This window comes from Nansenia antarctica (genome assembly GCF_963989245.1).
Source record: "Nansenia antarctica genome assembly, chromosome: 1".
Lineage (NCBI taxonomy): Eukaryota > Metazoa > Chordata > Actinopteri > Argentiniformes > Microstomatidae > Nansenia > Nansenia antarctica.
Window position 1 is genome coordinate 8,126,068 of NC_137674.1, and position 13,041 is coordinate 8,139,108.

Sequence of the window (13,041 nt, forward strand, 5' to 3'; positions counted from 1 at the left end):
CTTTAAAGACGCAGAGGTTAGCCTAGCCTAGCCTTGGGCTGAAGTATGTCACAGATTCCTAAGTCAAGGTGACGTGTGTCTGTGCTCCATGGTCAGAGACCACCATTCTATCATTCATCAGTTCGACTGTTGACCGAGTCATCTAGATGTGGTCCTTTCAGTTATAGTCACAGTGTATCCCCAAATGATCATTTTAATAGCTGGATCATCTTAGAAAGTAGCCACCTGTCTAGATGAGATATACAATTCATATCTTTTAAGTTCTCATCCTTGCATTAGAATTAGAGCAGTTAATAGTTTGATGGTATCATGTGGTAATGCTCTCTGAAAATAGGTGATAGACAGATTCATCCAATCACCTGCCAAGTATTTTTTGAAAGTACCTGCCCTTTTCCAAACAGCTTCCAATTAAGCTTTCCTAGATGGTTGTGTGAAACAAACCACCTGAGTCAGGTTAGTAATGCTCCATCACATGTTTTAATCTGAAGCTTGATTTTAAAGCAACCCAACTTTAAAGCAACCCAATGTAAGTTTAGTTCTTTCACTCGTAGCTCGGGCTGTGGGGGTGCTAGAGGAGGGAGCCTCTAAGTCCCCTGAAGACGTACAAACAAACTGCACGTTGATACGACCTTCCTAGCCGGAGATATGGCCACACTTTACAAAAACTCCTTTTTTTTTTTTTTTTTGCTATTTAAAAAATAAATAATCGCAAATTAATCGCAATCGCGATATCTGTCCAAATAATCGCAATTCGATTTTTTCCCCAAATCGTGCAGCCCTACTACTGATTAACCACTACTTGATCAGTTAAACATCACTGTGCAATATGTCACATGGTGTTTCAGTACGCTTTCTTGATAAAATAACAACTTAGTTTGGGGTTTAGTGATGGTAGTGATTGGAAATGGTTTGAAGGATACCCAGAGAAACATAACACCTAACTATCTAGTATTTGAATAGAACTACAATGCAATTGGAAAATGACAAAACTAGAAAGTATAATGGCTGTGAAACAGGCTTAGCCCTGGGCCACACTGGCAACTTCTACCTCAGCAGCGCGTGTGGCGCAGAGCTGCTGCGGCTCTCACGTGTGCGGTATCCACTGATACTGCCAGCCCTATCCTTCCACATTGAATTTGGCCTTGATAATGGTCAATCAATATCATATACCCAATAATGTTTAATTCCATTTCATTATAAATGTCTTTTATATTTTGTTTGGACGAAGAAGAATGCTCAATTGTAAAAAATAAAATAAAACAATATTTAAAAATTATAATAATCATAATCATAAATAAATAAAACATATACAGTAATCCCTCTCCACTTGGCTCAGTTTAAAAGCCATTTCCATGAGGGATTCTCTGGTATTCTACAGGTTTCCAAGGATGGGCTTATCGAGAACTATCTAATTTACATTAAGAGGAGGACCTTACATTATAGCCACCACCCTAAAAATGTGTACGCAGATGTTCTGGTTTCAGTCTCTGCTGTCATCCATCCTTGATGAGCGGTTCGCAAAGTGAAGCGGTTATAACCACAAAGCAGTCACGTCGTTTTTTGTTTAGCCTCATTCAGACCAAGAGTGAGAGAGAGATCATCAGAAAAATACTGCCCTTCACCTGATGTTCTTTTAACTTATTAACATAATATAATTATAGCCTACGAGGGGTTTCTGCTATGACTACCGTATACATAGTATACCTACTAATAGTATACCTACTATAGTATAATAGGCTATAATACAGCTTTTAATTTGAAACAGGGACGTGTTGAGTTAAAAACAATGTTTATGACATATTTACAGATATAAACATTGAAAAACAGCCAGTATGATGTCAATTATGACTATCAACAGATCATTTTCACGCGTGCATCACACGGAAAAAATAGGCAAGACCGCCGCTTCAGCCAGCATGAGACGCGGGACTGAAGCGGGCAGTGTGGCTGCTCTAACCTGTTAACATGGGTGCTGAAATGAAAAGCAAGAGGTTCCGCGACGCACACGCAGGACGTGTATCCCGGGCTTTAGGGTACACTGTTTTCTGAGTTACGGGCCTTACGGCTCAATGAGGATTAGTCCGTTACTCTGTGACTCGGCTATTGTGTTCTGTTGTCAAAGGGAGTACTCATCTGTGGTTTTGTGTACTGTAGGAGTCCTGTCTCAGAGCTGCCGTGGCGATGTGGCATCTGTCCTCACTGTCAACTGATCTGTCTGCCCAGGTGTGTGTGCATCATCATAGGCATCCTTCCCTCACGCTCCCCTCCCTCTCTCCAGACTAACAGCAGCGCCTCATTTACTCTGGCATCAAAGGCACTGCCTAACTTTTCTCCTGTATGACTCGTCTTCCCCGGGGGGGGTGGCTCTATCCTCCCTTTGAATCCCAACCAAAGTACTTTGATGGCCTCTTTGCATCTACCATAAAATAACATAAAGATTAGCATGCATCGTAGAATGACGCTGATGGGAACCAGGTGTTGATTCAGAGACAGTGCTACGCTATAACACTAGCCACACAAAACAAAACAGACCAGAAGACTCTTCACAGACTCAGGATCAGCCTGCTTAGGGCCTTCCACCTGAGGAGTTTGAGGAGATGTAACACATATTCAACACATATCTTGACAATGCAGCACCATAAATCACACGCCCCTGTTTAAGACCATTAACATACAACCCTCCCCTCCCTGCTTCGTGACTAATGTGGCTCTTTACCCACCTCACCTTGGCGATAACCATCCTGATTAATACCCTGTATACTCCAGAAGTATTTTTAACCTTTCATAAAATGAAAGAAAATCATTCCATTATCACAGAACACATGTTAGAAAATGGTTGGGTCTGTGTCAGGAGTCACAATGGGACAACAATCACTGGCATTCACTTCAGCGACGGCAAAGGTCAACGTATCTCCCATTCAGGTGAATGATTACTCATAACTCCATTGTGCTATATTGTGTCACACTGTTGTAACAGGTCCATACATCTTTCGTCCTCTGTAAAATCCACTGCTAAATGGAGATGTAGACAATGTATGTAGCAATAAAAAGAAAATTTCTCGAGCAAGGATTCTACCATGTGCCCTGGTGGATATGGAAAATGTCCTGAAACACTGGTCATAAGCAACACTAAGGAGGTGATATCAGAATTATTTCCATTAAGTATATTTGCACATACAGGAAATCGACTTGGTGAGGTTGGTTTGTCTGATTATAGTCAGACCCTCTTGTAATTATGAGAGTGATTACTGTTGCTCTTGTCATAGCCGCTTCGTTATGAATGGATGCAAAGTATGTCGCTTTATCATCAGGGTGATGACCTTCCAGTAACAGGCCATGCCCTTACATTGATTCTTAAAAAGGGTTGCTTGCAGTCTCAGCATGTTTGCTGTATAGTCATTCAGGGTTTTAATTAATAACATGGGAATTTAATTCCTGGGAAAGAGAACTAATTAATTATTCAGTAATGCTGCTTCTCCACATAGCTGAAAGAAGAAAGAAAGAACAGTGGAGATTATCTATCCAAAGTATTAAAATAAGTCAATATAACATTCTATTCTGAGCAGTTAAAAAAAAAAGTGAAAGAAATAATGGCCGAACATTAATTGGAAAGCACTATTATGAGATTTATCTTTGGTTGGGGATGATGGGGAACCAGTCAATCAGCTTTCCCTGTAGTGCTCCTCTGAAAGAATGGCTTTCTTTGTCCAGTGTAGTACTTAATTATTTTGTTGGCATTTGCATTTGTGTGGTTGGTTGTTAAGACCCAACCTGGTGCCTACACAGATTATGTCCTCTGGCAAATGCTAAAAGAAAACATTCCACATTACACTCATGACAATGTTTTCTGTGTTGGACACATGAGTAAAGTCTTTAGATGATTATCAAGAATGGTGCGAAGATACTTAACACTGGAACGTAGTACTGAAAGCATACAGTAGTGTGGTTGTAGTTGACTAAAAGAGAGAGAGACAAAAGTTGAACAGGTGAAAATTAAGGAGCCGAGAGAGAGAGAGAGAGCAATCTACATATTTCATTTTGTTCATTGTTTATTTTCTTTTTTGAGTTGACTTTATGCTTACTTAGCTAATGCAGCTAATTTATCATACTCAACAACCTGATTCAATTAAAGAAGAATGTTTTTGTTTTGTTTTATGTTAGCTAGCTGGCTAAGGCTATCCAACACTGCAACTCCATTGAATCAAGGAAAGCTTTAGTTTTCCTTCATTTATTCCCACCAGAGCCAGTGTGTAAATGCTAAACTGCCTGCCGTTGCTTTCCATGATTGTAAACATGGATTGGAATTGCAGGTTACCCGTGTTAGTTCTAGTTTCTTTACTGTTGTTGATATGGTGACATGCTGTGTAGTAGTTATTGTGGCGGAGAGGGTCTGAACATTTAGCTTGGACAGGTTTTTTGCCTGGTCACAGACAACTGTTGTGCACTTACATCCCTAGGCGAAGGGAAAGAGGAGGAGAGCATGTGGATGAGATAAGGAATTACACAGCAAAGTGATTCTAGAGGTGGCTGCTATGAAAGTGAACTGTATGTAGTATGAGTGATCAGATCAGCTAATTGCAGGCAAGAGTGTGCAAGGCAGAATTGAATGTGGTGTCACTGTCACCTTGATTACTCCCAATGTCCTCTCCTCCTGTGCACCTGTATTATAAACCTTCATTTGTAGGCAAGGTTGTAGCAACCTCATGATGGGTAGGTATGTAAATAGCCTAAACCTATTGATGTTACATTGAGCTGGGTGAATGGAATTTGAAGGACATCCAAATAGAATAGCACCAGCCACCACTGTACCACATCACGTTTATGACACAGTACACTGTGGTTTAGTTGTAGAGGCAGTTAGACGGTCAGTTGTAGCGTACTGCCCTATAACAGATGTTTAAGATACATACAATACTTCATTGCCCGTCTCAAATTACCTAATAATTGAATCATATTTATTGTGGAACATTCTGCTTCTGTCAAATATAATGCTGTATGCCAGATGATCCATGGTGTTATGTGTGTTGCTTTATACTATAACAAACCAGGCACAGGTTTAAGCCTTCTTTTAATTAACGATATGCCAACTTGCCGTTAGGCTACAACAGTAAACATTCATGTATATGCGACAACTGCGCATGCTAAACTCTCCCGGTGCATACTGAAACCCGGGTCCTAATGTTATTAACACATAACATCACATCTTCTCCCCTATAAATGAAAGTCCTTTTTTTCTATGCATTCTGATTACTCTACCAATCACCTGTTTCAATAGTCTGTATGCATTATATTATTTCCCCTTACTTCTACTCTTATCTCTTAAGAGAAAATAATCATTAAACAAATGTTCAGAACTACATCAAATACAGTTGTCAGTTTTCTCATCTTATAATTTGTATTTTTTTATTTGTTTTAAACTTGTTATGAACAGTCCTTATTGCTTTTCAGCAATTCTCATACGGCCTCTGAGGCAAAACTATTTGTAAACAGTCCTTATTGCTTTTCAGCAATTCTCAATCAGTCTCTGATCTAGGTCTAGAATGTCCCTCAGCAGCTGGTGATCTGGGTACAGCTGTTAGACCATTGCCAGTTGGTTTTGACAGTTCTGAAGTGTCCTGTTGAATCTCGATCTCCTGATCCATCACTTCTTCATCAGTTGGTTGCAGTCGAAGATCGGTACGACTCCCCCTCGGAGCTGATCCGCACTCTGTCTGAATGGTGTAGGATTGTGGAGCAACTTCTTCCTCGACATGTCCTTGCTGCATCCATGTACCAGTGGAGAAGTCTCTGAGACGTACACTGTCTCCAGGCTTCAGGTTGGCCAGTTGTTTTGCGCTCTTGTCATGTAGCTGTTTTTGTTTCTCCTTTTGTCTCACCTTAGCGTGTCTGACATTGTGTGCTCCCTCTGGCGTCAACAAGTCCTCGTGCAGGTTGGTGCGTATGATCCTTCGAAATCCAACGGGCTGCGGCCTGACGTCCACCGCTATGGGCTGTGGCCCTGCGTGAGAGCCAGGGTGATGCGGAGGAGGAGAAAGGCCGACCGGTGGGAGGCCAGGAGGAGGCTGAGGGAGCAGACCGGCGGGCAAAGGCTGAGCAGGTGGAGGACACATGGCCGGCGGCCGCGGTGGACCCTGGAGCGGCCTAGCTGGCCTCAGCAGGACGGGTCTTGGACATGTCTCAGCAAGAGGTATCTGTGTGGCCATGGTTGGCCCAGAAGGACCTTCCGCAGTCGGCTAGCATGCCAGCTGGATCCTTCGCTCAGCATGAACGTGGCTGGCCCCAGTTGCCCCAGCTGAAGCTACAGTAAGCTACAGTACTAGGTAAGCTACAGTACTAGGTAAGCTACAGTACTAGGTAAGCAGTACTAGGCTACCTAGAGCTGTGTAGCAATTGTTATTCACTTTTTAATGATGACAAACGAGTTACTGGAAATGTTAAATTGATAAAACAAATTTAACACCATTAAGGAAAAGAGTTCAGCAGTTTAACTGTTAAATTAAATATACATGTAATGTTCATTTGAATCAATATTTTTCAGTAGATGACCCTGAGATCTTTCATTAATAACAAAGGAGACATCGCTGCAAATACTGTATGAGACTCTCTATGGAAATGTTGCCTCTCTAAATCCTTGGGAGACGTGACTTTGCATTCTCTAAAAAAGAGTCCACTAAATCACCTTCTTCCTCCAACGGAAAACTAATATTGAGATTCACTGGAGTATGGAGGGAAAATAACACTACTATGTTTGTTTTTGCACAGTGAAACGCAATTGGAGACGCAGATCATTACAGAGCAGCTGGTCACATCAGTTCATGTTTGAAATGACTGCCAAGATGCAGTGAAAGTCTTGTTTCTGAGTTACGTACTGTATGTCCCTCACCACTGGAATCGCAGAGGGAACTATGACTCTGTCTGTCTCATGTCACAAGGGACAACTTTTATGAAACTTGAATGATGAGTCTGGTTATACATTAGAGACTGTTTAGGAGTTTTGAGGTGATGTCATTAAGCAAAAATTAAGAAGCAAGACTGATGGACATATTGGCTGTGCAGATATTTCGTCTTAGCCTATTGGTGAAATGTGTGTTTTTCTCACACACACACACACACACACACACACACACACACACACACACACGTATACAACTGACAATGTAATCTATATTAGTTTTACATACTCTAATTTACAGGCTACATAATTGTTGTTCTACTGACCCTTTCTGTCATTGTCTTTTTAAACTATTTTTGCTTATATATTGTTGTTTATTACATTGTTGTTTGTATCTTCATGTCCACAGCAAGTCAATTTCCTGTATCTGCAAATATACTTGGCAATAAAAATAATTCAGATGCTGATCTGCTGTCCATAACTAGAGACTGGTATCCCTTCTCTCCTTCTTATCTAAAAGCCTTGAAGCCTTGGTCTGTAACCAACTGTCTAACTATCTCCTCCACAACAACATACTTGACACTCACCAATCCGGCACTCTACTGAGACTGCTCTCCTTGCTGTCACGGAGGCCCTCCACTCTGCTCAAGCTTCCTCCCTCTCCTCTGTTCTCATTCCTCTGGACCTGTCTGCTGTATTCGACACAGTAAACCACCTGACTCTTCTCTCCACCCTCTCAGAACCGAAGTGGTGTCTTCATATGACATCTTTCATTGTACTCACCGCAAGTCACTCTGCTTATGAGCATCAGCAAAAAGAACTGTAATGAGATGAAATGTGTCAGGTACTGTGATTCATGTTTTAGCAGGAAAACAATGAGGCCTCTCTCTCCCTCTCTCTACCCAAAGACTATAGGTCAGATCTGTCTCAAAAAGCCAGGGTGGTCGTGCAGACTGCAGCCTGGCAGCTCAAGCCACAACTGAGCAGTTGTGCTGAGTATAGCTTATATAGCTACAGCTCCTCTGCCCTTTCCAAGTCAGACCACTGGGTGAGTGTAGCACCTCTGTGCTTTTAGAACTCAAACTGTTCTGCTTAATTTCATATTTTTTAGTTATTCTGTCTGTTCCCTTGTGTTTATTTCATTTGACAGCTTTTATTATAGCTTTGGAGACTTATGTTATGCTAGGTTGACCCAAGTCTGATGAATTCCAAAATGATTCTTAGGTTCATAAAGGACATACAGACAGCATCACTCATGTACCAGTCCACAAGAAAGGGAAAGTCCTGATGCTCTTTCCAACTCTCCTAAAGGTTTACATTTTCATTATCAGCACACATTTTCCAGTTGGGTTTCGAAATATGGCTCTCTCCGTAGAAATAAGAGGACAGCTAAAATTATATTATATACCTACTGTCCAGGAAATATATTACTTCTTTGCTTTTTTCTGGGCTTTATATCTGTCTCACTTGTCTCAGGAAACCTGAAATGGTCAATGAGTCAATTACGAACATGGGACCTCAAATAGATGGTTGAACAGAAGACGTTTATTACTGAGTGATGTGCCTTCCTCAGGGATGTGTGGCGATGGAATGTGCTGGATGCCGCTGTCTCTCAGCGAGGCTCTCATCCATCATCTCAAGAAACTGCTCCTGAATGTTTCTGATGCATGTGCCTTAAATAGTGTATCCTGGACTTCCGGTAATGGCGGCGTGCTGAGAAGACTGGTTTTCTCACCTCCACTAAAACCTTCAAACAAATTCTGCTACAAACCTAGCTAAAGTAAATTAAAATCAGCCATACCACTAAGTAAAAGATGTCGTCTATACAAGGGAAACCGAGTACCCGAAAGAACCCACAAGTACAATCTAAAATTATGGACTTCAGCTCTCCTAGAAACAAGGACGATGCTAAGGCTAACTCGAGCAGCGCGGGGATCACAGAAACTGCCGAGGAAGAAGGGGGAAAATATGACAGGATTCTGGAAGCTATCAGAGAATTGAGGTCCGAGTCTGCAAACCGACATGAAGAAATGTTGGTCGCAATTGATGGACTGAGGAAAGATATGGGAGAATGTACGGAACGAATTACACATGCAGAGGTCCGTATTTCCAACACGGAGGATGAGGTGAATGTCCTCCAGGCAAAGGTCCACTCTCTGGAGGGAAAGAAACAAGAGCTGGAAGACAAGGTGACAGACCTAGAATCAAGAGCCAGGCGGTCTAATCTGAGACTCGTTGGCCTGCGGGAGGGAGAGGAGGGAGACGACGCCTGCACCTTTCTCGAGAGTTGGATACCGGAGACACTGGGGCTCGCAGCACTAAGATCCAAACTCACACTGGAGAGAGCTCATCGCATTGGTCAGAGACGGGAGCCCAACGCGCCTCCGAGAACGATGATCATGAAATTCCTGAACGACAGAGATAAGGTGACTGTATTAAGAGCAGCCAGAGCCCAAAAACAAATCCTACACAAGGACAAACCAGTACGTTTCTACCCCGACCTAGCGACAGGAGAACACAAGAAGCAGAAGGAATTCGACTCGGCCAGACAGAAATTACGTAGCATGGGGATAAAACATGGCATGTTGATCCCGGCTAGATTGCTGGTGACACACAAGGACAAAACACAAACTTTTGGCACACCGACAGAAGTGGAAAGTTTCATCAAACGAATCCAAGAAGAGAACGGTAGTGGATGAGTATATGAGACACTAGTACTATTGGCTTTGATAACGAGCAACGTCATGTTAGACCTCTAACACTGGTTTATATTGTTCTTTTTTCTTATATGTTTATTTGCAAACCAGTTAAACTGTGTGTGTCTAGGTGATTTAACATACTATTATGTTTTCGGAGAAAATATTGGGGTCATTCAGTTGAGAGTAGCTCAGAAATTAGCACGTTAAGACTCAATGTCCCAAAATGCACTACTCGAACACAGTTCACCGTCAACAATGATTCAATGCTACGCTAGACCCATGATACGGGTTTACAATGTTATTTCACAGTTATTCGTTTTTTCAAGTTACATGAAACAAGTTGAATTGTGTCTATTTAAGCGATTAATATGCCAATGTGTTTCCCTTGAGGATATTAGAGTAGATCGGTAGGTCAGAAAGTAACAAAAAAAGTACACTAAAACTCATAATCCCACAATGCACTATTCGAGCAGCACTGTTTCCTGAACAACGGAGATAGAATGGAGAGAAAACAGCCCCGAACGAACCTCAGATCGGCAACATATCGTTATTGAAGTGGTGAATCTAAATGATAAATTACATAATACATAATGTCAATTATATAATACATTATATGCCAATGTATTCTTCTACTTTTTATTTTGGTTACTAAATTCAACCAGGGGGCCAGGAAACTTTCACAATAGGGCATGTTAAGCACTGTGTATGTGGGTGGGATGTGTGTGTGTGTGTGTGTGTGTGTGTGTGTGTGTGTGTGTATGTATGTATGTGTGTATGTACTATAACAGCAACACCCCATAACATGCCGCTCAAACTCAGTTTGGGCTCAGTTATTTTCAGGGTGTCAACTGCTGTTCCACATTCTTTAGTTATTCTAATATACAATTCACAATGGGCTTCTATACTTAACATTTAGTGGTGGTTGACCAATATACCAACTTTGTTAATTAGGTTTTTATTTCACATTTAGTGGAGGGAGAAGGTTACTCTTTATAAGGAGATTAATCAGTTCAGCCTCACTACTCCTCACTCGGTGTGGAGTAGTTTTCAGCGTTACGGGAGTGAACAGGTGGGTGGGGGGAATGCTCAGTTCTGGAGCATTGGGGGGGTCTCGGTTAGTTTGTTGAGAGACCCAGTTTGTTTGTTTGTTTTTCTTCGTTTTTCTCTTTTGACCTCTTTTTTTTTCTTCTTTACATTATTGCACAATGATACAAGGAATTTACAAATGTATTGCTATCTATGACTGGTAAATTAGACATCAAGTTCACATCCTGGAACTGCAGAGGGCTACAAAAAATAAAAAAGGTAAAGCAGGTGATGGGGAGATTAAAAAGTATTAATTCCCAAATAATTTTTCTTCAAGAAACACATCTTTCAAAAGACAAAGACATTGGGATTAGGAGGAGGTGGCAGGGTAAGGTATTCTCAGCGCCCTTTAACACTCAAGCAAGAGGGGTCATGACTCTTGTACATAAATCTATTCCTCTTAATGTCACAAAGATAATTGCTGATACGGCAGGTAGATACCTAATAATTCAAGGCATGCTTCTGACAGAACTTCTCAACCTGGTCAACATTTATGCGCCAAATAATGATGACCCTGAATTTTTCAGTAATTTGTTTTTCACTCTATCAACCCTCAAAGGTCAATATATAATAGCAGGAGATTTCAACTGTACACTAGATCCCTCTAAAGATAGGTTAACACATATTGATAAGTCCCATAATAAAAGCAGAGGAATTATACATCAGTTTATCAAGACATTAAATCTTAGAGATATATGGAGAGACAGAAACCCTGAGGTATTATTCTATTCGTGTTTTTCCAGTACACATAAAACATACTCCCGAATTGATTATTTCTTAATTTCTGCAGGCCTGGTGTCTAGAATCAAGGAATGTAATTATGACAGTATTCTGATATCAGATCATGCCCCAAATAATTTGTGTTATGTAGACCCAGGCTTGAAAAAGGATCCACCAAAATGGAGATTGCAGCAAAGTTGGCTACGGGACCCAGATCTAATCTCTTTCCTTGAGGTACAAATTGATGTATTTTTCATAATCAACACAGATGAGACTTCTGCAAGCACCAGATGGGAAGCTTTTAAAGCTTACATTAGGGGCCAGATTATTAGTTTTACAAGTTCTAAATCTAAAAGAGCTAAACAAAAATTTACATTGTTAGAGTCAAAAATCAAAGTCTTGGAGAGAAATTATTATCAAAATCCCGATCCAAAAACTCACCAGGAATTGTTATTGTTGAGAACACAGTATAATGAAATGTCAACTGCAAAAGCTACAGATAATCTCTTAAGACTTAAACAAACTATATTTGACCAAGGGGAAAAATCAGGAAAAATCTTGGCATGGCGCTTAAAACAACTTCAAACCGAAAGAGCTATTACCAACCTCAAGACTCATAATGATGACTCTATTATAGATCCTATTAAAATTAATGAGGCATTTAGAGAATATTATGGAAAACTATATAGTTCCGAAAGAGCTCCAGAATTACCAGACCAAAAGCTATTCCTAAATAATATTGATATCCCTAGTATATCAGAGGAAGAAAGGATGGAACTGGGTGACGACTTATCCTTAGAAGACATCACTATGGCAATAAAGAGCATGAAATCTGGGAAGGTGGCAGGACCAGACGGCCTACCCATCGATTTGTATAAGAAATTTGAATCTAAATTAAGGAAACCTCTTCTTGAGATGTTTAATGAATCATTTCGGGAAGGGATCCTCCCTCCCTCCTTGAGAGGGGCTTTGATTACTCTCCTTCCTAAACCTGGAAAATCAAATGATAAATGCGAAAACATGAGGCCAATCAGCCTCCTCAACTCAGATTTAAAAGTACTCTGCAAAATTCTAGCAAAAAGATTAGAGATTATTCTACCAGATATCATAAAGGGAGACCAAAATGGGTTCATTGTGGGTCGTCAGGGATTTCATAACGTAAGAAGGGTTTTAAATATCTTACATTCCCAAAGAGAGTTACCAGATACAGCTTTCCTGTCATTGGATGCTGAGAAAGCATTTGACAGGGTGGAATGGGCATACCTGTTTGAGCTTCTCGAACGATTTGGGCTGGGAGAAAACTTTTGTAAATGGGTGAAATTATTATATAAAGAACCATATGCAGAAATAATTACTAACAACAATATATCTATGCCAATTAAAATCAACAGGGGATGCAGACAGGGGTGTCCATTGAGCCCTCTCATATTTACGATGGCAATTGAGCCCTTAGCAATTGCAATACGAAATCACACATCAATATCAGGCATACCTATAGGTCAACTTGAACATCGCATAGCTCTATAAGCGGATGACGTAATCCTGTTCCTTAAAAATCTGGGAGAATCGATCCCGGCTCTTATGGACCTCATTAAAAGATTCGGCAATATTTCTGGGTACAAAGTTAATAGCCATAAATCTGCC